The 24,917-nt window shown below is 33.5% G+C and overlaps 1 pseudogene; it reads right to left on the minus strand.

Moving 5' to 3' along the window:
- Positions 1 to 4,199: 4,199 nt before the first annotated feature.
- Positions 4,200 to 24,917, minus strand: part of LOC144371202 (protein FAM151B-like) — a 33,958-nt pseudogene continuing 13,240 nt past the window's right edge.

Consider the following 24,917-nt stretch of genomic DNA (forward strand, 5'->3'; position numbering starts at 1 on the left):
TTTTTTATTGTGAAAAAAACATGCATGGCACATAAAACATAAATGTAGATTTTAACAAATTATTATAAAATGATTGCCATTGTAGCCAAAATATAAAGCAAAAAATAGCACACGGCCATCACCTAAGAAGGCACCTGTGCATCCCTGCTCTATCTCAGCCTCCTCTCCCTGCATGGCTCCTCTTCTACCTTTCCTCCTTCTCCCACTTTGAGAAGCAAAGTGTATAAAGTAGGTCTCTTGTTTTAAAAGGAGAGGGAAATAAGAATAAATTCATACTTTACTCTGATGTGCATGAAGAGAATAATAACTGTGGTTAACAAGAAGCTAACAATGATGGTTAGCGAGATTGGGCAGGAGGATTAGGTAGGTGGAGAGAGAATTTTTATAGTGTAACCATTTGTTTATTTGGTTTTTGAACCCATGCATTACATATTTAAATAATTATATTAAAAATAATTCTGAAAGACAACAAAAAGGCACAAAAGAAACAGCATGTAATTGGGTGAAAGAAGCTAGTAGTTTTACTCAATATCAATTTTCCTTTTTATATCCACCGTACTAGATGACTTAACTAGTGAATTCTATCAGATATTTTAGGAAGAATTAACATCAATTCTTCTCAAATTTTTACCAGAAAATTAAAGAGGAAAGAATACTTCCAAATTCATTTTAGGAGGCCAACATTACCCTAATATCAAAGCTAGAAAATGATACTACAAGAAAAGAATAATTCAGGCTGATAACCTAAAAAATATGAATGAAAAATTCTCAAAAAAATATAGGCAGACTGAATCCAACAGCACTTTCAAACCATCATATATCACAATCATCTTTATCCCTGTGATGCAAGACAGTTTAAAACATGCCGCTCAATAAATGTGGCATGGCACATTAATAGAATGGATGATAATAATCATATAATTGTTCCAATAGGTGTAGAAAAAATATCTAACAAAATTTAAAATCCTTTCATGATTAAAACTTAACAAGTTAGGTGTACAGAAGGAAAATTCCTAAACATAATAAAGCCCATATATGATATGCACATAACTAACATCATACTCAATAGTGAAAAGCTAAAAGTATTTCCTCTAAGAGCAAGAACAAGACAAGGATACCCATTTTCACCAGTTCTCAACATACTACTGGAAGTCCTAATCAAATCTATTATGGAAAAAAGAAGAAGGAGAAGGAGAAGGAGAAGGAGAAGAAGAAGAGGAGGAGGGGAAGGGGAAGGGGGAGGGGAGGGAGTAGGGGGAGGGGAGGGAGAGTGGTAGGGGGAGGGGGGGAGGAAATTAAAAATTCACCAAATTGGAAAAAAAGAAATAAAATTGTCTGTGTTTTCAGATTAAATTATCTTATACATATAAAATGTTAAAAGATGCTGGGAACAGTGGCACAAGCCTGTAATCCCAGCAGCTCAGGAGGCTGAAGCAGGAAGATGGTGAGTTCAAACCCAGCCCCAGCAAAAGTAAGGCGCTAAGCAACTCAGTGAGACCCTGTCTCTAAATATAATACAAAATACAGCTGGGATGTGGCTCAGTGGTCGAGTGCCCCTGAGTTCAATCCCCAGTACCCACCTCAAATCCCTAAACGACTCCCCCAAAAAGCTGTTAGAAGTAATAAATAAAGTTATAGGATATAAAAATCAACATATAAAAATCAGTTTCATTTATTTACTTATTATTATTATTATTTTAGTTGTAGTTGGACACAATACCTTTATTTCATTTATTTATCTTTATGTGGTGCTGAGGATCAAACCCAGGGTCTCACATGCATGAGAGGAGCACTCGACAGCTCCGCTGAGCCACAACCCCAGCCCTCACTTTCATTTCTATATACCAACAACACACTGGCCAAAAAAGAAATTAAAAGAGACATTCTGATTACAAGAGTATCAACAAGAATAAATTACTTAAGAATAAATTTAACAAAGGAGGTGAAATATCTATAGACCAAAACCTACAAAGCATTAATGAATGATATTAAAGATGGCACAAATAAATAGAAAGATAACTTGTGTTCAGGGATTGGAAGAATTAATATTGTTAAAATGTCTATACTACTCAAAGCAGCCAATAAAATCCCTATCAAAATACCAATGGCATTTTTTCATAAGAACAGATCAATCCTAAAATTCATGTGGAACCATGGAAGATTCAAATAGCCAAAACAATCTTCAGCAAAAAGAATAAAATTGGAGGCACCTGACTCTTAATTTAAAATGACATTAAAATTACTTGAATATGAATTAAAAATCCTCAAAAATGCAGGCAGACTCCTAAAATTACATTATAAAAATTACAAAAAAATTTTAAATTACATTACAAAAAAATCTACAGTAATCAAAATAGTACGGCATTAGCATAAAAACAGACACATACAAATCAATGGAACAGAACCAAGCCCAGAAATAAATCCACAGATTTACAGTAAACTGATCTTCAACAAAGTCTATAAAGTATGAATATAGACATTATCGGGTTACAAGACAATGAAGCTGGAAATTAACAAAATGAAAAAAATTCTACCACTGAAGTGCCTAAAAAATTTCCTTCTAAATACCTTTGAGACAAAAGAGAAAAAGTTACAACTACAGATTATTTATAAATGAATAAGATGAAAAGCTACGTAACAGTGATAGGATACAGCTAAAGAAATGGAGAGAGGGAAAAACCAGTCTTAAATGCTTACGTTGATAAATATAAATAATGACTATAAATATATTATCAAATATAAAAATGAATATAAGTAAGCTAAGAATCCAAAGGAAGAAAAGAAACTACAGAAAGTAGAATCTCTATTAATAAAGATAAAAAGCAGAAAATAATAAGTCAGAAGCCATAAAAATAAATAAATCCAAAAGTTGATTCTTAAAAACAAAATAAACTGGGGCTGGGGTTGTGGCTCAGAGGTAGAGCTATTGCATACCATGCGTGAGGCACCAGGTTCGATCCTCAGCACCACATAAAAATAAAATAAATATATTGTGTCCACCTATAACTAAAAAATAAATATTAAAAAAATAAAAATAAACTAAAAAAGAAAAAAATTCACATAATCCAATCAAGACACTAGTGGAAAAGCTCAAATAAACAAATTAAGGGAATTATCTTAAAGACTTAGAAGTGGAGAGTAATAAACTGTACTTCAGTCAAACATATCTAAACAAATTTAAAAACCTGGATGAAACGAACAATTTTCTAGGAAAATATAATTTGTAAAAATTGGTTTCCAAAGAGACAGAAAACATAAAAAAATCATTTACCAAGAAGAAAATAGACTCGGGCCTGGTGGAACATGCCTGTAATCCCAGTGACTTAGAAGACTGAGGCATGAGGATTACAAATATAAGGCTAGACTAGGTAATTCAGTAAGAACCTGTTTCAAAATGTTAGAAAGGGCTGGGGATACAGCTCAGTGTTTAGCATGCCCAAGGCCCTGGGTTCAATCTCCAGTACCACAAAGGGGGTTAAAATAGAAAAGTCATTTAGTTAAGCTTTCCCCAAACCATTTTACTATTGAATTTACCAAAACAAAGGTTCAGGCCATTTCATTATTATTTTAATACATCTAAAAGGAAAGATCCCTCGTTTATTTATGAAATGTGCATGACACTCATGCCTAAAACTGAGAAAGGAAAAAAAATACAGACTAAGCTCACTTCCTAATGCAGAAATTCTAATTACAATATTAGCAATTAAATTAAGTAGCAAGTTAAAAGACTGATATATCATAATAAAGTGTTGAATGCAAGGATGGTTAAATACTATGAAATATCAAGATAATTTATCTTATTAATAGATACAGAGAAAACATTAGTATTTTTATACATGTTGGAAAGGTATTTAGTAAAATTCAATTATCCATAAGAATACAGATATTTCTTTAGACTGTTATCACTAGGAACTACTAAAAACTTTTACATTAAAGGTAGAGAGATGTATATGTTTACTAGCAATACTATTATTTAATACTTTTCTAGAATTCTCAATCTTGACACTATTGCCTTCTGTGTGGGGCTGTCCTGTGTAATACAGGGTATTTAGAGAAGTGTGGCTGGCCTCTGTCACTAAAAGACAAAGGAATCCCTGCCCCTGCAACACACACACAAGATCTGACAACTGAAATGGTCCTCAGGCATTGTCTTCTGGAGAATTAAAATCCCCATAGTGACAATTTCTGTTATAGAGGTACTAAGCAACATACCTAGAAAAGAAAAAGAAATTTTTAGAGGTATAAAGGTTGAAAGGGAACAAATAAAATTAATATGATGGAAAAGAATATAATTTTTTGTTTAGAAACTAAAAAAAAATCTGAAAGACTTTTAAAAATGAATAAGAGAATTTATATATATATATATATATATATATATATTAGGTCACAGTGTAAATTTACAGAAATCGATAACACACGCACACACACACACACACACACACACACACACACACACACACCCATGTATACTATATATATAAAAAAACAACCAGTACAAGATAAAATGGTAGAAAAGAACCTATTTTAAATAGCAACTTAACATAAAATACTAAGTAGGAAAAAAAAACTTCATAAACAATGTAAAATATTGACGTAGAGAAAAGCTTAAATGCTTTTGAGAAATACAAAAAAGGAACTGTACAAATGTATGTTTAATATGTCTTTAGGAAGACTTAACATAATAAACCTTCAATTCTCTTGATGTTAATTCAAATTATTCTTCAAAAAAAAAATAACAGGATTTTTCACTTTTGAACCAATAGGCTGATTCTAAATCTCTAGCAGAAGAGGAAAGCAAGCAAAAATAACCAGTATGTTTTTTGGTTTTGTTTTATTTTGTTTTGTTTCATCTTTTTGGTACTGAGGATTGAACCCAGGGGTGCTTAACCACTGAGCCACATTCCCAGCCTTTTTTTTTTAAATGTAATTTCTTTAGAGACAGGGTCTCACTAAGTTGCTTAGAGCCTCCCTAAGTTTCTGACACTGACTTTGAACTTACGATCTTCCTGCTTCAGCCCTCCAAGCCACTAGGACTATAGGCATACACCACTGCATCCGGCTGCCAGTGTGTTGTTTAGAGCACAGGTTAAGATGTTTTAACACGGAAATTTCAAAATACAGTGACTCAGTCATGACAGACTTTGTATTTCTCTCCCAAATTTTCCAACGGCAGGAATGAGGACTCAGGTGGCTGGGGGTCTCTGTTTCCATGGTCATCTAGAGCTCAGTTTCTACTCTACTCTATCTTCTTCCTCTACTAACTCCAAGAGTGTTCTCATGCACAAAAGTGAAGGCTGCCATTTACCATCTTATTCACATTCTAACCCACAAATGTTGAAAGAAAAAGGAAAAAAAATGTTGTGAACAGATATGATGTTTGCTGGCCAAAATGTGGTCCCATAAGCACACCTAGTAAGTTGACATCAGAAAACAGACTCTGGCTAGATGGCCAAGATTCTAATAAAAGCTTATATGGGTCTCAATTGCTTCTGGAACATTTACAAGTAATCAGAAATTCAGAGAGGTTTTTATTCTTTCTGCCTTCTGGTTTGCTGATAATTCAGCATGTGAGATTTTGTTGATATTATTGTCATTCTCCTTGTGTTTTTGATATTTTCCAGAAAAAGGTGTAAGACTGGGAATTAAACCTCTGCCATGATCCTGCTTGAACTATAAGTCCCCATTATACAAATAAAATAATATGAATAGTCTAAGAGTCAAAAGTAGTTGAAGGGCTGAAGTTGTGGCTCAGTGGTAGAGCACTTGCCTAACGTATATAAAGCAATGGCCTTGACCCTGAGCAACACATTTAAAAAAATACATAAAATAAAGATATTGTGTCCATCTACAACTAAAAAAAAATTTAAAGATGGTTGTATATTTGTTTGCTTGTTTAAGATTTAAAAAAAACTTTAACAAACTTCAACTTCTCAGCAGAGCAACTGTTCTTGAACAGGTATGTTGTCAAGAATTGGAACTTCTCCATGCTTCGTGGCTTCTACAGCAGGATGAGTTCACCAGCTGCTTAAGCAAGAAGCAAAAACTGATTGGCAGTTCATTGTTATAATTCCCTGACGGAGAATGAATGCTGTCCTACTTCAATGGCTTTCTCAACATCACAAGATTCATTCATGTACTATGCATTATTGACTGTTTCAAGATGAAGATCTTGTTTAAAGGTGAATGAAACATTGCTGCGCATCTTCTGGGAAGTGTTATTTTTCTAGAAGCCACTCCTCTTTTGTTTTAGTCAGCTGTTTTTGCAGCTGTGACTAAACAACCCAACTAGCACGACTGTAGAGGTCAAAGTTTTTTTCAGGGCTCACATTTCAGAGGTCTCATTCCATGGACAGCTGGCTCCATTCCTTGGGGCTCAGGGTGAGGCACAACATCATGGCAGAAGAGTATGGCAAAGGGAAGCAGCTCACATGATGATCAGGCAGCAGAAACAGAGGCTTCACTTGCCAGATACTAATATATTCCTCCAAACCACACCCCCAATGCCTTACCTCCTCCAACCACACTCCACCTGCCTTCAGTTACCACTCAATTAACCAGCAGGTGGTTAATTCACTGAGCAGGTTTAGGCTTTTGTAACCCAATCATTTCCTCTCTGAATCTTCTTGCTTTGCCTCATGCATGAGCATTTGGGGTACACACACATCCAAGCCATAACATCTTTGTAGTGTACTATTTGTATTGTATTGTACAAATAATGTACTGTATATATTTATATTGTATTTGTCATGTATCATGTAGTAATGACATTAGAGCATGCCACAAAATGATTTATGCAGCACCTGACACCAGAATAATCTAAATAACCTCTAAAACTCTTTGTTTAACATTGCTGCTTGTAACTATTTAAAAACCAGAAAATTCTCTCCAGAAGGCACTGATTTCTAAGTCTCTATGATTAAAGAATGCCTATGAGCATTTGGTTTTTCCCTTTAACACGAGTTTAGTAAATCCCTGTGAAGTGTGCTAGGCACTGTTCTAAATGCTGAGGATTCATGTTATCAAGATAAACAAGGCTTATGTTTTTATGTAAGCTCCAAAACATCAGATAAAAAGAGATAATTATTAGGAACAAAATTAAAACACCTACATCCACCATGAAGATAATTCTAACCTTCAGTCTTCTGGCAGAATCTTATTCAAATTTTGTTGCTTGAATCACTAATGATTGAATAAATATCTCAGTGATTTTGCCCTAATTTTTAAAAAATTAATTTACTATTTCTTCCTATCTCAAACAGTATGAGCCCTTCCAGGACTCTAAGAATGACAAAAATGTTTTATAGTTTTTTCTATAGGATAATTAGAAAAACAGTCAAACTACAAAATTAGAAACTTAGTAGAATGAAAATGATCCTATACTCCATAGAAAGAGTAACTAGGTAAGTGTAAAAACAATTGTACTAACCAAAGGTATATTTGGACCATCAATTTCTAAGCGCCAGCTGTTATAAGCCATTTATCCCACTGGTGACAAAAAGTTCTCAAAAGGCTTTTTTTTTTCAAGTATGACATCATGATCAGAATTGCATCTTGGAAAACATTCAATTTTAGAATGGGTTGGTGGCAGTGTGGAAAACAGATTAAAAAGAGACAAGACCGGAAACATGGGGACCAGTTAATGATAAGAGATGATGGTAGGAAGGGTGGCACAGCAGAATCTGTGGAACTTGGCAACCACCTGGAGGAATAGCATGAGGAGAAAGTGGTATGGACAGTCTCTGCACACCCCAGACTATTAGGTTATAGTCTGTTGCTTCCGACAATGGAGATCAGTGTGTGGGGAAAAGAACTCGGACTTTTTGCATTTATCTTTGAATTTCTTGTATTTTTTATTCAAAGGACATGTATTCCTACTGTATTTTTTGAGGGGATATTTAATTTAAGGAAACCAGTAGCTGTATGACAATAACTAGATACAACCTCCAAATTTTCAAATGTTTTCTTTCTTAGTAGTCTAACTCTATAGGTCAGACATCATTTAAATAAATGCTCATAGAAGAACTGAAAAAAAATTAATTGTACTAATTTTGTGTTGGCCTTTTATGCTGGCTACTATGAAAAACATCCATACATATAACTAATTTTTTCAATAAAACATTTAGAGGCTGGATCTGTAGTTTAGCAGTACAGTGCTTGCCTAGCATGTGTGAAGAACTGTGTTTAATCTCCAACAACACACACACACACACACACATACACACACACACACACACATGCATTATATTCCCATATACATATTAACTTCAAATATTTGCTACTATGAGGTTAAAGAAAATGTATTATAATGCTAACTTACATTAAGTATTAATATACAAACATATTTGTCTTTGTACACTAATATGATGGTATTGAAATAAATTCTAAATTATCTTTTCATTAGTAGTGATTATTTAGTGTTCTTTTAGCTACACATTTTTATCTAGTTCCTTTAGCATATATTTAGGTGATAAATTGAATGAGAAGGGAAAATTATCTGTATTATATCACTAAAAAGAGGCTTAAATCTCCCCATAGCGACTGCCAAGTGCTTTGGCAATTTTTTTTATATGAAGAAACTAGATGAAAGCACTTTCATACAGGGAAGTTTTATAACACACACACACTCTTAGTGGTTGAAACAATATATGAATAAAAATGCATACTTATAACAATTAGCACTTCATAACTAAAACAAATAATAAAATACAATTTATTATTTGGCATCCTATTCACTAGGATACTCTCAATAATTACTTGTTAAGTACAGTGCTACAATAATTAACTTTTCTAATGACATTCCTAAGATATAACAAAAATACTAAAATGCTTTCTAAATCATTTTTAGAAGATTTTATTAAGCATATTTATACATTGGCCTGTATTAATCGATATTCTGAATAGTGGTAATTCACTGTTTATATTAGAATTTGTTACTTAAAAACTTTCTCCAACCAGTCACACCTCACCCTTCTTGTGAAAGTATGGGTCAAGGATTAATTAATTTTAAATAAATTTTTAAAATGCATTACATAAATTCAGAATAAGGGGTGAAGATAATCACATCACTGTTCCTAAATATATGTTTTAACAACACCTTTTTTTTGCAATATCTTTTGAAAGATAAGATACTTTATTGTGGGAAAAAAAGCCTGCTTTAAAAAATTACTTTTACCTTTGCTGTAATATTAATTTAAATAGCTTTTTGTTTTGACCTACTTACATGTGAAAAACTATAGAAAAAATAAATTATTTCTGCATAAACCAGTACTTTCCAGTTTGAAAGATCTAACACTAGATATTTAAGAAATACTTTCTGCTTAATGGGGAGAAACTCTTAGATTTCTTAGATCAACTGCCACATTGAACAGCTCAGGAATATCTAGTTAGCAGCTAATAATTTTCATCATGTCCACAGACTACTCTGTGTTAATTCAGCTTTTACAGGCCAATATGGATTTTGTTTAAAAGATCTATTTTTGATTGAGGTCTTTTGGGTTATCAGATATCTCTGTGAATTGAAAATTCCATAGGACTGAACATGACTATTTGAAAAGCACTGTGACACACTGTTAAAAGACAATATAAAATGTACAGAAATGGAATTCATCCTGCACTGAATTTTCTCACAAATGTGGTGTACTTTTATATATGTACTTTTATATATCCTGTTTTCCCATAGTCTTCTGGAGCTTGTGTGCTTGATTATTTGAGTACTATGTTTTCATGAAAATATAGTTCATCTGTATTATAAATGTTTCTCAGATGGAGGCATGAAAATATATTCTCAAGGGCTCTAGAGTTCTGAGAATTTACAATTTTTCATTTAACTGAATGCTTTAATTTCAATAATAATCTTTAAAAGTTAATACAGTATGCTACTTGATTTCCATGCAGTTCTCCAACATTAATGAAAACAAAACCAGAGGCAGAGTTAATAAATAAATGATGGGTTTGCAATAAGAGAATGTCTAATAGCATCACAGGATACTGCAAGAGTGGATGTCTCCCTGTACTTCAATAAATCTCTTTCCTGCTTAAGTTAGCCAGAATTTGTTTCAGTTGTTTGAAACAAAGAACCTAACTAGGACATTGTCTGGTACCATCTAATGTTTCTCTTTAAGCATAATGCTAGCAGCCATTGATTCAAATGATTCTAAATTCATCTAAAAATACTTTTATACATCCTGTTTTCCCATGCATATGGAATCAAACTACACCTATCTTTGGTACCTTATTCACTTAAAAATTATTTTAGAGAACATTCCATATTAAACATAGCATCTAATGCACTATCTGTAATGAGTATATAATACTCCATCATATGGGTGTACCATAATATATTCAACTGGTTTCTGTCTGATAGGGATTTAGAATGTCTCAAGTCTTTTTCACAACTAAAATACTTCAAGAATATCTTAGTACCTATTTCTGTGTGCTTATGTGAACTTCCACTAATAAGATAAGTCCTCACTGATGAAATTCATGGCTCTCTGCCAAATTCTCTTAAGGAAACTACTGGCCAGTTTACACTGTTTCTAGTAATCTATGTCAGTTTCTGCTATTCTCTCCAATCTAATGAATTTATTAATCTAGACCTTTCTCTGGATGATTTGTAAAAACTATGTGTTAGAATTCTTTACACTTCTCTGACATATATAAAAAGTACTATTTTACCAGAATCTTTCCATTTTTATGTATTCAAATGTATCAAAATTTCCTTTATAGTTTCTGTACTAAGGAGAAAAATATATTTACTATATTGAAATATCATCCCAGGTTTTTTTTATGCATTTACTATTTGATGTTCAAGTCTTTAGTTCAACTGGAATTTATTTTGGAGAAGGAAAAAGGAAGCTGTCATCATTGATTTACCTGCACAGATAAATGGCCATTCTAACATCAGTTATTAAACTTTTGTCCCAGTGATTTGCAATGCCAGCTTTTTCCTATACATGATAGATTTGGGTTTATTTTTAAACTTTCTATTGACCAGTCTATTAAAAACATAGTATCCAAACTGTTTTAAAATATCTAACTTTATAATACATTTTAGTAGTTAATATGTGGTCCAACTAATTTTATATGAAAAAGATTTCTGAAATTATGATGAAATTCAAAGAGAAACTATTTAATCTACTCATAAAATTTTGTGAATTTATAACATAATAAAAAGATGAAAACATTTACTAAACTTTCCTGTGGAATAGGATGTTAAATAAGTGAAGGCTCATCATGGAGTTTCAGCTAATGCAGGAGTCTGTGCACTTAAATACTATTTTCATTCTCTCGGTCTCTTTCTCTCACACTGTCTTTCAATTTTCAAGCCCTTTATGTCTTACATGCATACTCTATATTGTTAAACTAATAATACTTACCTGTTTGATTTCTTTAACAGCCAGAGAAAACTGAGAACAAGATTGCCTAACTAATGCTGCTCTGACAGGGAATGTCACAGGCTGATTTAGTTCATTGCATATATATTCCATCTCCTTCACCATTGTCCAACTATACCCTGAAAGGAAAAGAAATTTAAGTTTTTGATTGGAATCTTGTGAGTTGATTAATAAAAAACTAAATTACCTATTAATAGGTAAATCCATAGAAAACCTACAGGTAAACTCATAGATAATTCATAAAAATTTCCATTTGGAGTTGGAGTGAATTAAATAACATAAAACACACAAAAAAATTTCCCTTCAGTGCTGGGGATTGAACCCTGGTCCCAGTGCATGTCAGGCAAACACTTTGCTACCTACTGAGCTACATCCCCAGCCCAAGGAAATGTTTTAAGTGGGAAATGTAGATAAAAACATGCCATAAATACCTTACAGCAAATTCAACAGAAAAAAATTAAAACATTAAGAATATTTTACTGTGGCTGGGGGTACAGCTCAGTGATAGAGTATGAGCTTAGCATGTACAAGGCCCTGGGGTCAACCCCAGCACCAAAAAACAAATCAAAAACCCAAAAAGGTTTTACTAATCTCTCAAGTGTAAAAAAAAAAAAAAGCAAAATTTAAAAATTAATTAATTAATTTATTCGTTCTAATCAGTTATACATGACAACAGAATACTCTTCAATTCAGTGTACACTAATGGAGCACAATTTTTCACTTCTCTGGTTGTACACAGGATCACACCATTCATGTAATCATACATGTACCTAAGGTAATGATGTCTGTCTCATTCTACCATCTTTCCTATCCCCATGCCTGCTCTGCTCCCCTCCCTACCCTTTGGCCAATCCAAAGTTCCTCCACTAACCCCATCTCCATTATGAATTAGCATCCACTTATCAGAGAAAACTTTCGGCCTTTGGTTTTTTGGAATTGGCCTACTTCACTTAGCATGATATTCTCTAACTCTAACCATTTACCTGCAAATGCCATAATTTTATTCTCTAAAAAACACAAATTTGACACTATTTTTACTTACTTTAAAGGTTCTAAAGCTTTTCTCTTAGATATATCTATATCATTGATATTCATTAATATTCTCTACAAACTGAGAATACCTACCACCTTATTTTGAGAAAGAAAATACAACTAGAAATAGTTGTATTTTCTTTCTCAAAATAAGGTGGTAGGTATTTACTAGCTGTTCAAGTGACAATTCAAATCCATTTTATTTTTGGCTATTCCAAATTATTTGTACATTTTAACTAAAATAGAAATAGTGCCAGGCACAGTGCCTGTAATCCCAGTAGCTCAGGAGGCTGAGGCAGGAGGATCATGCATTCAAAGCCAGTCTGCACAACTTAACAAGGCCCCAAGCAACTTTAAGACCCTGTATCTAAAATATTTTAAAAGAAGGGGCTGGGGATGTGGCTCAGTGGTTAAGCGCCCCTGGGTTCAATCTCTTGTACAAAAAAAAAAAAAAAAAAAAAAGAAAGAAAAAGAAAAGAAATAGTGGAAAATTTGATCATGTTAGGACATGTTAACACACTTGCCTGTTTATAAACAACATCAGAAAAATATTTTTAAAAATTACCGTCAACTCAAAAGTAGGTTGTAAAAAGTATTGTAAGTTAAATTCAGCATATAAATCCTAAGTCAATATGTTGGTTTGGCAGTTAAATTCCTGATAAATAGACGTTTTTAGAAAATAATATTTTTATCATTAGAAGAAGGGATTGCTAACAGAAGCTATGCCTTTGTGATTATAAACCTATGACCTCTCTTTTTTAAAAAACTATGCAACATAAGAAGTAAGGGAGGATAAAGCCTGAGTTGGCAATGATGAGAAGTTAGGAAGAGAAAAGTAGCCTGGAGACATCCAAAGACCCACGTGTGGCTGCATTCAGTTCAGCCTGAGGCTAAGACTAGAGTTAGACTAAACAGTGAAATGGAGTTTAGAACCAGTACAGCAGTATCAGATAGTTTCTAGTTTATCATCCTCAAACATTTTAAATTATAGGCTATATACTTTAATTAATCTAATAAAAAACTAAATTACTAGAAAATTAAAGTGGAATTAGGTTAAAGTATATGATTTTTTTCTCGATTATACCAATTATTGGTTATTAGCTAAATGTTACTACTCATTAGACAGTAGTTACTCTAAATTTGTTCTGGATGCAAAACTTTACATCTGGGGCTGGGGTTGTAACTCAGTGGTAGATCACTTGCCTAGTATGTGCAAAACCCTCGATTCCATTCTCAGCATAGTGGAAAAGGAAAAAGCACATGAATAGAAACTAATCCACAGGACAATCTTGATAGTCTCTAATGTCTTTTAGTTGATGATTTTATATTTAACATGTGGGTAAGATGGCCCAGAGAGTTGCTTACTGGCTGATTATCTAGAAATCACTACATAGGGATGTATGATAAAATAGATAAACCCAATAGTGTAATAAGTTTCAACCAGGAACAAACTGAATGTGAGGTCCACCTGTAGAAAGACAAGAATAAAAAGAAGGGATCCAGCCTATGGAATGTCTTCTGGCTTCCCACTCTCCTGTCAGCCACAAAGAACATAATGAGGGCCCTGTCCAATGACTTGGGAGCAGAACTTGTGCTCTTTTGGTTTCATATCATTTGAAACATTTGAAATTTTTAACCACTTTTTGTTTCATATCATTTGAAAAGCTTTTGACATCTGACATATGGAGTTTGCTCTAAGGAAGATGGGGGTGTCTAAAACAATTAACAAGTTGAAAGAGACCAATTTGGGACTTGTTCAAAGAATTTAAAGAGGCAACTTTGGTTATTCTAGACTTTGCAAATAAATATTTGCCACGGAAGCTCTGTGATAAGATACTACCATACACACAGTATCTATCTAAAATAACAGAAGGGTCATACACATACCTGTTGGGTCAGGTCTTTCTCTCCATTACTCTTACATTTTATGGGATGATTTTTTTTACTTTATATTAAAGATGTTATTTTTATAATTAAGGATATTTTAATTTGACCAACAAAAAATAAATTATTAGCATTATCACCTTCATTGACTTTCTCAGGATGCCATCCTGTTGTCCAACACAAGGAAAATGTCACATCTGGAAAGAAGGATGTCACGGTGTCTATAAATGGTTTTGCATTTACTACTTTGTTACTTCCACTTGGACCAGGGAGAATATCAGCATTAATCCATACGGAACACTTTAGGTATCATGGATGGTTTCACAGCTGCCAGACTAAAAACATAGTTTGGTAACAATGAGAAATATTTCTAGAGTAAAAAGAAATTCTTTTAGACTAATGGTTTTAAAGTTCTTGAATTTGTAATAAAAATGTAATACAATAATACCTGAATTAAATAAAATAAAAAATCACACACACACAGAAGAGAAAGATAAGGTATCTCAAAATGTTGATTTATACTTATTATTCATGAAAGGAACTTAAAGGTTCTATCAGTACTTAAATAATTCCACTACTTATGGACCAAATAGGGGTTTCAAAGCTCTCCATATTAGGATCACTAAGTGTGAAACAATATAAGACATAAATATTCACTCCTCAGACAATGTATAAATAAGACAATAAATGTGAAATGTACTCATAACCTACACATACACAGTCAAGAAATACCAAGTGTGTCCAGGCACTATATCTCCAGTACCAGCTCAAGACCTTAAAGGAAAAAAAAGAAATATTTTTTTCCCTCATGTATTCTTTGGGTGAATTTGGAGACATAAACACATTTCTAAAAATAACTAGAAAGTTGGGCTGGGGATGTGGCTCAAGCGGTAGCGCGCTCGCCTGGCATGCGTGCGGCCTGGGTTCGATCCTCAGCACCACATACCAACAGGGATGTTGTGTCTGCCGAGAACTAAAAAATAAATGTTAAAAAATTCTCTCTCCTCTCTCTCTCTCTCTCTCTCTCTCTGTCTGTCTCTCTCTCTCTCTCTTTAAAAAAAAAACTAGAAAGCAAAAAAAAAACTATATTTCCTTAAAGCGTTTATGAGTTCCACATTTATTTTTCTTTTACTGTAAGCACCTATTCTATAAACTAGAGACAAGGATATTTTAGTTAAATTGAAAGGTTGCTTCTTTTTTTTTCTCCCTACATCTACTGAAGCTGACACCTATGTACTTTAAAACAATAAGGTTTTAATCAGCCTACATCACTTTTACTTTTTAAAATTATACACATAATGTACTAGAAAACCTCACTACTTGTAATTCTATCTTCTGACCTTTAAGATTAATCCTTCTGAACCTTTAGAAATGCTCATTTCCAAGAAAGTTAACTGCAGCAAAGGCTAAGCATTATGAAGGTGGGTGCCGGAGAGAACACTCAGCAACACTCTCCACACTTTTACCTCATCTTAGGGGAGGACACTTCCATCTGTGCTTCTATCTTTCTTCTCTCCACTCCTTTTGTGCCTCCTACCTTAAGAGGAAAAATTAATATTCTCAGTAAGTTGGGAAATAAACCAGAGAAACCAGGCTCTAGCATTTAGCTTCTGGTCTCTCACTCCTCTTCTCCCACATATCAGCAGAGTGAAAGAGAGTCAAGTCTTCTCACTCTTCTGCTCCTGAAATGAAGGCCCTAGATTTTAATGGCTCAAGAAGCCCTAATGTTTGGCTTTGTAGATTCTAATTTAAATACTCTCATTTCTCTGCTTTAAATTCTTCCTGTCTTGTACTGTATCAATGCCATGCTAAAACCACAAATCTAAAATTTATATAAAACAACAGAAGACCCAGAATAGTCAAAGTAATGCTGAGCAAAAAGAATAAAGCTGGAGGCACCATAAGACCCAATTTCAAAACATACTACTAAGGTGGGCTGGGGATGTGACACAGTAGTAGAGTGCTTGCTTGGTATGTGTGAGGCCCTGGGTTTGATCCCCAGCACTGCAAAAACAAAAACAGAAAACAACATCAACAAAACATACCACATCACTATAGAAATCAAAATAGCATGGTACTGAATATCTTATCCTACTTTCCTACAAGTTTTATATAGACATTGGGGATGACAAAATATAAACTATACTTGATATTATAATAAGTAACTTCAAATTACATTTTAAGGGAAAATAATTCTTTACTTAAATTCTGGAGTTGGCTAAAACTCCAAATAAAATTTAAAAACTTATTATTTTTATACTAAAGCATGTAACCTAGAAGCATAAAATAAGAACTACTAAACATTGACTAAAATATCATTCAGCTCCTCTCACACAGGTAGTGCAGCAATCTGGTTAGGGGCATGAACTCTCCAATTGGGGTGACAGCTCTTTTTACCAACAATGTGACCTCTGACAGGCTACTTATCCCTTCGGTCTCCATTGGCTCATCTGGAAAATGAGAATAGCAGCAACGATCTACCTCTTAGGATTGTTACGAGTATTAAATGAAAAATACATGTTAATGCTCTTAGAACAGTGTCTGATGCATAATAAGTGTTCTTATAACCATTAATTTACATTCATTCCCCTTCAAATGTCATGGAAAAAAATCACTATAAAATTTTAGTTTTCAGTGGCCCAGTTATTTTGGGGTAGCTGCTAGCATTTAAGAATAAACAGTGTGTGTGTGGGGGAGCTGGGATGTAGCCCAGTTGGTAGAGTGCTTGCCTTGCATGCACAAGGCCCTGGGTTCAATCCCCAGAACCCCACCCCCACATACACACACAAAAGAATAAACAGGGGCTGGGGTTGTAGCTTAGTGGTAAACTGCTTGTCTAGTGTGTGGTAGGCACTGGGTTTGCGTCTCAGAACCACATAAAAATAAAGAAATAAATATAATAAAGGTATTGTGTCCATCTAAAACGTAAAAAATATTAAAGAATAAACAGGCTAATATATAGGGAGCCAAAGAATAGATCACAGTCGATAATCCAAGGGGCAATAGTAGATATACAAAAAAAAAATGAGCACATGAAAAGGCAAGGCATTCTAAAACTTTAAACTGCCAAGTATCAAGGATCAGATGCTTTATCATAGTGCATAGAATGCCTAGGATCTGGTGCTACTTCAGCTGGAAAAGCTTAGCTGTCATCCTTAGGTAAATCACCTAATCTCTCTGGGACTAAGTCTCTTTGTCCATAAAACAGAGCTGAACCAGTCATCACTCGAAAAGCCTGATGATTTTAAGATAGCTCTTTAACTCTTGAACCTAGTCAATTAAAACCCCTGTATGTCAAGATTCTGTATATTTATTTGTTCACCAACATAATAATGAGGCTTATTGATATAATCAGCCCCATAAGAAATGGTTAGTCACTTTAAAAATCACATAAAATCTCCAAATAATTATTTTTGGGGGCAGAGAGGATAACTCAATTTTAAAACATGACTCAGAGATGAGGCAGGTTTACTGCCAACCCTGGATTTCAATAGCAGCAGCCTTCATAGGGCTTATCACCTCTTTTCTGGTTTCACAGTTTATTCCTGGTTTTACCTATAATTTTTCACACCAAAATACGTAAAAGCAAAATTTACTATGATGGGCACATAGAAGTAATGACATTTAGCCTCATTCTTCATTATCAATGTCTCCAAAATAGTATTTTTAAGCAATTCTTTGGTTACTGAAAAGTTCCAAATTATTCCCTTTATACATCAACATAAATCAAACTGAATACACATAAACAAAACCTCTCCGAACCTTTCCTTCCAAGACTACTTATTAACAAAAGAACTTTAGATTTAGCAATCTGTTATCAGAATGATCATGCATGATAAATCCCTTTATAAAAATTAGCTTTAGCCTCAAAGAAACAATTATAGCAAACAGCTCAGTAGGCCTTAGGTCCACTCTGAAACATACTAGAGTCCATAAATCCATTTTCATTTTGGAAAAGATACAGAAGTAGATAGTCAGACATATGTGTGGCTATTAATTTTGCCCCCAAGTTACTCTATAACAGCCAGTAGCATGTTTGTACAAATACCTCTTGAAATCCAGCTTGATGCCTTTATTGCTCTTCACAACCTCAGTGAGCCACTCCTGTAGAGTATTATCACTGTTTGTTTCAGGGGGATGGGCCATGACTGGTTGTGCATGCTCTGATCCATTACTTGGAAGAATGACATTGGCCTCTATCATATGAGCATTACCTGTCCAAATAAAAGAACTTAAGTTAATGCTGAAAAACTGCAGAACTGCAGGAGATGCCATGTCCCTCTTAAAGAAGATAAAAGGAAGGAAAGAAAACTAACACTGAGTAACTACTACATGTCAGGTACTGTACATAATCCTTATTTGTTACAGATGAGCAAACATGCCAAGAACCTAAATGAATTTACCTTAAACTAGTGTTCTACTTTTGAATTTTTCCAAGTAAATAAAAGTATTGTGTCCATCTACAACAAAATATTTTTTAAAGAAACCACACAAGATGGCTATCTTTAAAAAACGTTTTTAGTTATATATGGACACAATACCTTTATTTTTATTTGTATGCACCTGAGGATTGAACCCAGTGCCTCACATACGCTAGGCAAGTGCTCTATGACTGAGCTACAATCCCAGTCCAAGATGGCTGTTTTTTAAATCGCACAGTAACAAACGTTGGCAAAGATGTGGAAAGATTAGAATCCTTATCTACACAGCAGTAGGAATATAAAAGATAGAGCCATTTTAAAAATGTATGGCAGTTTAAAAAAATTAAACATACTATGACTCAGCAATTCTACTCTATAGAGACATAATGCAAGAAAACTGCAAATATATGTCCACAAAAAAAATTGTACATGAATGTTCATAGCAGTAGTAAAAGTATCAAAAAATAAGAAACTGAAATATTTATCAACTGATGAATGGATAAACACACTGCAATATACATACAATGAAATGATACAATCATAAATAGACATGAAATAATGATAGACCTTAGAACTTAAATGAACTTTAAAAATATGCTAAATAAAAGAAATTGGACACAGAAGTTCACATGTGAAGGAAGAGTACAAGGAGCTACCCTGAATTGTGATTCTGAGTTCAAGAAAAGTCTTCATAAAGCAACAGGCAATTTAATTGATACCAAAGGATGTTTAAGAGGTTAGCCAGGCAAAGTGTGAGAAGAGAGCATTCCAGAATGGATGTATATAGCAGTCAGAAGAGGAGAAGAGCTGGGCCATGAGAGGACTCTAAGGCTGCTACAGACACAAACTAAGCATACTGGGACAGGAGAACTTGAAAAAACAGGCCAGTTTGCACAGGGCCTTCAGGCTATCGATGCAGTTTGAAGGCTCAACAAACAGCATTTCATTTTCTGAAAGAATTCTGAAAAATAAGGTAGCCAAATTAGTAGATGGGGTTCAAAATATTACTTATATTACTTATAAAGCTAGGTCAGTGGGTACAGCTTAATTGAGAGATAATTTCTAACTTCCACCATCATCCCCAAATCCAAATTCTGGAACAGTCCTTTTGAAGAAAGTTCTAGCAAACACAAATGTCCAGACAGCTGTTTCTCACTGTTCAGGTGGAAGCAGAGAGAAGAATGCCCTCCTTTGTCCAATGAATTTGCTAGATTAGGACTAAAAAAATTTGGTTAGATATCAAAAAAAGGTATTGAATTAATCTATTCTTTAAAGCAAACATCAGAAACTGGACTGACTTACTTTTCAATGCCTCATTCATCTGTGCCTTGTGGTTAGCTGCATGATACCACATGATCTCAATGCCATCTTCTGTTGTAATCCGGTTATTTCTCAGAAAATATTCCAGTATATTTTCACTCCAAAATCCTAAAATGACAGTATTTACATGAAAAAGAATGTTTCTTTAATGGGTAAAATTTTAAAATGTTTTATTATGTATAATAAGATAGATCATATAGATACATATTGATAGTAAAAATCTTGCTAAAATGAGGCAAATTGACATTATCAGTCATCTGATACAGTTACCAATTTTTAAAGTTTTTTTGGCAAGATAGTTAAAATCTCTATTCACTGAGCATAAATCACATATACACTATAATATCACATGTACCCTCATGTTGAACATGAAATCTCTATATTTGTTCATCCAATGTATTTGCCACTTTGTATCCTCTGACCTATGTCTCATCATTCCTCCTTTGAGTAACCACACTTTTATTCTCCATCTTTGTATATTTCAAATTTTAAATTTTAGATTCCTCATATGAATGAAGTCATGAGTTTTTTTTTCTTTCTGTGTCTGGATTATTTCACTTAGCATAATAATGTCCTTCAAGTTCATCCATATTGTGGTGAATAGCAAATTTCATTCTTTTTAGAGCTGAATAATATTACATTGAATGTGTGTGTATGTATGTGTGTGTGTGTGTATGTGTGCACGCACATGCACATAGGCACATATACCCAATGCATGCTCATGCATGTGCAATGTGTGGACATAGCATATCTTCTTGATATATTTGTCTGCCTTTAGACATCCAAGTTCTTTCCATAACTTGAGTATTGTGAATAATGTTCATAGAGATATCTTTAAGAGGTAGTGATTTTATTTTATTTGAGTATATGCCCAGAAAAGGGATGGCTAGGTGATAGAATAAAAAAAAAATAAAAATGAACAGAAGACTTATCCAGGGAGGATAACAAAGTAATTAGCCTGAGGAAAATACAAGATTAAAAAAACAAAGAATACTTATGATGTGACAGGTATATAATACATATGAGTAATATAACTAGTAGATATATAAGATGGTCTGAACACCAGAAGCATAAAAATATAGAAAGAAAATAAAACCAGAAAAAAGCAGAAATTTAAGAGCAGAATATTTTACAATGTCTTCTAATGATTGTGACCCTAATTTATGTAAAGCGAAAGCTATAATTAAAACTTTTAAGTTTTGTGCAATTTAATTGTTTTCTCTACCTGAAGTCTTACTGTCTATTGACAATTTATAATTCAAATGACAGGCCAGGCATGGTAGTGCAGGTCTGTAATACCAGAGACTGGGTCTAGGAAAGAGGACCACAAATTCAAGGTCAGCTTGAGCAACTTAATGAGACCGTGTCTCAAAATAAAAAATAAAAAGGGCTGGGGATATGACTCAGTGGTTAAGGGCCCCTGGGTTCAAAACACCAAACAAACAAACAAGTAAATAAATAAAATAAAATTCAAATCTCATATTTTGCTACATATTTATCTTCAAATTATGATTCTCAGACCCTCATATTAAGTAAACTCGAATTAACAGTCATAGATTTATCTAGTATGTACAAATATAAATAATTCTCATGTCTATCAACTACTTTTGGCATACAACATTTTTCATAATTATATATTTTAAAATGAAAGTTAACTGAGACTAAGGCAGGTGGTGGCAAAAAATACTTGTATCCAGGCCAACTCCATATTATGCCATTTTCTAATATAGAACTTTTTTGAAAGCTTTAAAAAGAAAAAAAGAGGGAAAAAACCCATGTGAGGCCCTGAGTTTGATCTTCCAAACCATAAAAAAGTTTCTCATAATATTAACATCCCTAATTATTGTTTTTTCACTTAAACATTGCTTACAAATTCCCTATGTGTAAGTCATTTGATCTCCATCTAACAACAGTTACAAACCTTAAAAAGGCTATCAGAAACTATAAATAAAAGTAATATTTTATCAATGAACAGAGAAGCAAATAATTAAACTTTTTACTAATATGCATAGGGACCCAGCAACCACCCTAGATGATGGGCAATAGAATAAAGAAGGAAGGGTTAGCGGGAGAATCTACTATCCCCAGTCTCCAACACACCATGCATGGCCCTACTTAGCATACAGGATAGAGTCAGAGACTTTTCGGACTTAGATGGCAGTGCATAGCTATCATTTTTAAAATATTTAAGCCAGGCATTATAGAAGGCCTATTATTGGTCCTAACAAATGTCCAACTATAGGATGATAATTAAATCATAGTATATTCTCATGATAGAATATGTTACTAATGTGGCTGTTACAAATAAAGTTTTTGAGATAGACTAAATGACTTAAATAAATGGTTACTTAATGGAATCTAGTTGTTAGATAATGATTCATAATAAGATATTTCCATAGCACCTTTCAACTAAACACTGCATTAGAAGTCTTATAAAGGCAATTTATAAATTAATAATAATGGGCAACAAAATAGCCAAATTTTATTCTTCTATTGTGTGCATATACAAATATGTAACAATGAATCCCACTACTATGTATAATTACAATGACCGATGAAACACTTACAAATACTGTGACTGAAGAATCTAAAACATTAGAATTAAAAAGTTCTTGGAGTAGGAAAGACAATGGAATACAATGGTCATCATTACCCTAAGTACACATATGAAGACATGAAAGATGTGACTCTACTTTGTGTACAACCATAAATATGAAAAATTGTGCTCTATATGTGTAATGTAAATTGTAATGCATTCTGTTGTCATATATAACAAATTAAAATTTTTAAAAAATTTCTTGCCCTTTTAATGAGTGAAATTGCTATATTGTACTTAACCACAACTATATACAGATGCTCCCTAACTTATGATAGGGTTATGTCCTAACAAATTCACTGTAAGTTGGAAATATCATAAATTAAAAAAATGCACTGAATACACCTAACCTACTGAACATCTGAGCTTAGCTTACTCTACTAAGCATGCTTAGAAGACCTACACTTGGGCAAAATCACCAAACACAAAGCCCATTTTACTATAAAGTGTTGAATCTCATGCAATTTATCAAATACTATATGAACATGGAAAATGAAATGTTTTTTCACCAGTATATTTTTGCACCATATAAAGTCAAAAATATCATAAGTCAAATCATCTTAAGTCAGGGACTGTATGAATATTTTTAGAATTTAAGAAGCCTCTGATTACCTATGATCCAGGGTATTAGTATTACTATCTTAAGCAGTCTATAACTCTGAAAATGGGGCCAAGAGAAAGGCAAAATCAGTTGCAGTTTTCTTAAGATTAAGACATTTTGGGGGGCAAACGGATTTATAGAAAAAAAAATACAGAGTTCTCATTTTTCCCTATACTCATCCCAAATTCCCCTATTTTTAACACTCTGTAGGAGAAGAGTTAAATGTTCTTGTCATAAATAATTAGTATGTGAGGTAATAAATTATTTTTTTAAAGCTTGCTGACCTCTGGACTAGACAATCATTAAAGTTACTTCTATTTACTTCTAGTGTGTCTACCAGATTCACCATTAAAAATAATCTGCCATATAGTCACACAAAGACTTGCATACAAATGTTCACTACAGCATTATTCATATTATGGTTTGAATGCATCTTCCAAGGTTCATGTATTAGAAACTTCATCCCCAAGGTAGTGGGGTTGAGAGGTAAGGCCTAATGGGATGTGTTTGGCTCATGGGGGCACCACCCTCATGAACGGATTAATGTCCTTATAATAGGAATAGGCTCACTCTGTCTTGTACTCCCTCACTGTCTCTTTCTGTCTTCTGCTGCTCTTCAGCTATGCTCCTTCTGCCACATTATGACATAGCAAGAAAGCCCTTTAGCTCCTCCATCTTGGCTTTCTCAGCATCCAAAACTGTAAGCCAATACATTTCTGCTCATTACAAATTACCCAGTCTATGGTCTCTGTTATATAGCAGCACAAAACCAACTACAACAATTTATAATAGTAAAAAATATAACCAATCTAAATGTCCATCAACAAATAAATGGATAAAATAATGTCATATGCACATACAACAAAATACTATTTGACCCTGAAAAGGAATGAAATACTGATACATGTCACAATATGAACACAATTTGAAAAATCCTATGCAAAATGAAAGAAGTCATACAGACAAGATCACATCACTGTACATTTCCATTTATATGAAATGTCCAGAATAGATATTTATTTATTTTTATGTGGTGCTGAGGCTCTAACCCAGCGCCTCGCACGTGCTAGGCTAGCACTCTACCACTGAACCACAACCCCAGCCTCCAGAAGAGATAAATAGGTAGGGATAGAAAGTAGATGTGCAGCTATGGTTTGAAGTATAAAGGGGATTTTAATTCTTTTTTTGGTGATGACAATAGTTTAAAATTGACTGTAGTGATAGTTGCACAAGTCTGTGAATACACTGCCAACCACTGAATTATACTGTTTTGAAGACTTTTAGAACTATATAATAAACTTACTTACTCTAAGCTGCTAAGAACTAGTGCTATAAAATTAATTTGTATATAAAGAAAGTGGGAGAAAGACTATGCATATTACATATATTAACATATTATATATTTTACATGTGGCTTGTACACAGAACCTCTTAAAGGATATACAAGAAATGGTAACACATGCCTGTGTGGAGAGGAACTGACTGAGGGACTGCAGGGAACCTTGCACTAAAAATCCTATTGTGCCTTTTGATTTTTTTTTACACTGAAAAGATACTATTTTTTAAAAAGTTAAGGGAAGAAAATGATTCACCTAGTGAAACAAACTGGTTAAGAATTAGCTAAGCCAAAAACTGTTCATGAGATTAGAATTCATTATTATTATTTAATG

The sequence above is a fragment of the Ictidomys tridecemlineatus genome, chromosome 16, assembly GCF_052094955.1.
Source record: "Ictidomys tridecemlineatus isolate mIctTri1 chromosome 16, mIctTri1.hap1, whole genome shotgun sequence".
Taxonomy (NCBI): Eukaryota; Metazoa; Chordata; class Mammalia; order Rodentia; family Sciuridae; genus Ictidomys; species Ictidomys tridecemlineatus.